This window comes from Bison bison, unplaced genomic scaffold (assembly GCF_000754665.1).
Source record: "Bison bison bison isolate TAMUID 2011002044 unplaced genomic scaffold, Bison_UMD1.0 scf7180017846189, whole genome shotgun sequence".
Classification (NCBI taxonomy): Eukaryota; Metazoa; Chordata; class Mammalia; order Artiodactyla; family Bovidae; genus Bison; species Bison bison.
The window spans coordinates 7721-11407 of NW_011476762.1; the positions used below are offsets into that span (position 1 = coordinate 7721).

The 3687-nt window shown below is 36.8% G+C and overlaps 1 long non-coding RNA gene across 1 annotated transcript in view; it reads right to left on the minus strand.

Annotated features, from left to right (window-relative positions):
* Window positions 1-572: 572 nt before the first annotated feature.
* LOC104987777 overlaps window positions 573-3687 on the minus strand; it is a 10979-nt gene continuing 7864 nt past the window's right edge. The window contains exons 3-4 of the long non-coding RNA XR_825170.1: window positions 2349-2506; window positions 573-1040 (exon numbers count right to left, since the gene is read on the minus strand). This is a non-coding gene — a long non-coding RNA (uncharacterized LOC104987777). The remainder of the gene's footprint in view (window positions 1041-2348; window positions 2507-3687) is intronic.

Consider the following 3687-nt stretch of genomic DNA (forward strand, 5'->3'; position numbering starts at 1 on the left):
CCAACCCAGTCTTGACAAACCCAGACTACAAGAAAATCACATCGTGAGGTTTTTAATAAAATTTTATCTATTTTTAGTATGTATTAGGCTAGTATTTTTTCTGAAATTTTCTTGCTTTTTATACTCCCAGTGATATCACCCATATACCAGAGGCTCACTTAAGAATTCAAGATAGAACAAAGATTTAGAGTTTCTTAAGAGAACAGAATTCACTCATTTTAGGAGTTAATGCCAAATCATAGTACTGGTTTGTTTAAAGCCATTTCAATATGAAAATAGCACAGCTATGTAGCAGGTACATCTAATAATGATGAGTTAATGAATTGCCTTACATTTTGGTAGTGTTGTTATATAGTCTGCTTACTTCAACAGTTTGACACAGACAACCACTTACATTACTATACTCTTTAGCACTTGAACACCTGAGAACTTGACTATTTGTCTAATTCCAGATCTCAGAGAGACCACAAGAGGCAAGAAGTCTCTTCTTATGGAAGGGGACTCAGAGGAGTCAAGTGCTTTCCCATAAGACCCTAAATTATATGAAAAACAGTGAGAAAGAATAAGGAAATCTGTGTTATAGTGAGAGGCAACAGTCTACAAATATCCTTCCACATGACTGTTCCCATTCATTTAACAGTTACTTGCCATCAAACAGGAGCTGGCAGAGCAGGAAAGAAATAAATGAACACACTACAAATGCCACTTAACATCTGCATAGCACTTTAAAATTTACAAAGTACACATATATTTTTTCCTGATATGACCCACTTAAAACCCCTCAAAAGTACTAAAGTTCAGAGAAGTAGCATGCTTGACGTCACAAAGCTAGTAAGTGACAGTAGTGTGACTTAAACCCAGGTCTTCTAGAGCCAAGTTTAGTTCTCATCAGAGAAGTTTTGTCAACTCACATTGTTCTCTTTGTAAAGGTAGGACAGCACAGGCACACGTTCTTTACTTCTGAACTTTGAACTTCCAACCACCGTTCCCAATGTAACAGATTTAGGAATCACTATTTCAAGAGGGTAGGTACTGCATATCTAAAAGAAAACAAACTCAATTTTTTAAACTTAATCTTCTTACATTTTTTTTTACCTGCTAGCAGCAACAGGTTGGAATAGCACTCAAGCATTAGCTATCCATTATCTATAAGCTAGAATCATCGATTCCTCAAAAATAAGAACAAAAATATCCTTGACGTAAAAAGCTCTTCCAAGTATGCTATTATTTTCTAGAAATGAAAATATTGAGATATATAAGAACAAAATGTACCTTAAGAATAACTAACATTATAGGTGGAAACATTTTGCACATGTCACATTGCTAGAGGAGTTGAAGCATGTCCTATGTGACTCCACTGGGAAAGGGCAAAAGCTTCAACTTTTGTTTGGTTTTCCCCAGACTTTACTCTTTTTCCCTTTGTTGATTTTGCCTTCTATATTTTCACTGTAATAAATCACAGTCACAAGTGACTATATGCCAGGTCCTCCTAGTGAATCAATACACTTGAGAGATTCTATACTTGGCCCAGAAATCTTTCTGGAGATCTAGGCTAAAATGCTTGATATCAAATACCTGATTTTTTAAATCACCTTAAACTCACGTCTAAAACTAAAGATACTGTCTGACCCTCTTCTTGTGATCCTTATCTTGCTAACATATCCATACCCACTTGGGTCACCTAAGCCAGAAACCAGGAAACCTGGGATGCCTACTAAACTTCTCCCTCTTTCTCCCAGCCACATTAATGTGTCACCAAATTCTTTAACTTCTACTACCTAAAAATCTGTTAAAACTATCTCCTCCTCACCATCCATAGCCCTTGCCTTAGTTCAGGTTCTCATCACTTCTCATATCACTCTCCTGCATTCTTAACTCCAGCAAACCAATTCTTCATACTAATATCAAAGTTATCTTTCTAAAATACAAATATACTTACAGACATTTCCAAATCAAAATACTCTTGTGGTTATGGTCCTCAGAATAACGTTCAAATTCTTCAATTTATCCATGATCTGAGTTTATTTACTGACTTCCTTCCTTCTCTCCCTGCATAAGTTAGGATAGAATCCCTTCTCCAGGCTATTCGCCAGCATTTGAGGCTCTTACTGGCATTCCACTTTGAATTCCATATTCTTCATCTGTGCTCTCATAGCACCCTATTCTTTAGACTATGAGAACTCTGACTTGGTGTTTTAAATGCATTAGTTACTTACTTTCTTGTTGAATGGCTGAATGTTGAATGAAAAGGAGAGATAATGAGTGGTTTCTTCCCTTTTCAAAACTTTGTTTGCTGAAATACTTCTGTTTCAATTAAGTGAACCAAAATAAAACAATAACAAAATTACCTCATAGTTTCTGTTGGCATCTGTTATAGTCCAGTACCTGTTAGGAATTCCCATACGTCCAAAGTCTGATGTTTGGTCAATCAGCTTCCATCCACTTTCCCTCATGTCTTTTGAGAACTTGGGATTATATGAAAAAGCATACAGATCTTCAGGTAATTCTATAGAAGAAATATAGGCATGAAAATAAAGTAATAATGAATGAAACTTAACATCAAATAATGCAATAAAGGCTAGATTTTCTTCTCCCTAAGGGAGTATTTGTCATTAGCCCCTGAAAAGGACAATAATTTGTGTACAAGGCTGCCTTTATTTGTGTACAAGGAATAAGAATTGAAATAATGCTTCAGAGTCTTCTTTTAAAAATATTTATATGATCCCAATGCTGGATAATGGACTGAATTCAATTTTCCAGTTTTAACACACTGAGAAAGTGGTCCTTACCAAAATTTTTAACTGATCTTCAATGTCTTAACTGCAGTATTTGTTGTAACATATAGCAAAACATTAGCAGTGTTCTTGCATTTTGTTTAGTCAAAACAAGTACCTGCTTCTGGCTGATAAACAGCCATCTGTTCTTCTGTCAACCCTACTTCCTCTTTAACAAAATTCAACATATAGTTAATAACTCATTTGATCAACTTATGTGGCAATAAATTGTGGCAACAAATTGATTATGTGGCAATAAAAGAGAAACCAAAGTAAGATGGTAGGCAGTGAGAGAGGGCATCAGAGGGAAGACAAACTGAAACCACAATCACAGACAACTAGCCAATCTGATCACATGGACCACAGCCTTTTCTAACTCAATGAAACTAAGCCATGCCCGTGGGGCCACCCCACACTGATGGGTCATGGTGGAGAGGTCTGACAGAATGTGCTCCACTGGAGAAAGGAATGGCAAACCACATTAGTATTCTTGCCTTGAGAACCCCATGAACAGTATGAAAAGGCAAAAAGATAGGACACTGAAAAGATGAACTCCTCAGGTCAGTAGGTACCCAATATGCTACTAGAAATCAGTGGAAAAATAACTCCAGAAAGAATGAAGGTATGGAGCCAGAGCAAAAACAACACCCAGCTGTGGATGTGACTGGTGATAGAAGCAAGGTCCGATGTTGTAAAGAACAATATCGCATAGGAACCTGGAATGTTAGGTCGATGAACCAAGGCAAATTGGAAGTGGTCAAAAAGGAGATGGAAAGAGTGAACGCTGACATTCTAGGAATCAGCAAACTAAACGACAGAATGAACTCCGTTCATTTGCAAGCAAGCCATTCAATATCACAGTAATGTAAGTCTATTCCCCGACCATTAACGCTAAACAAGCTGAAGTTGAACG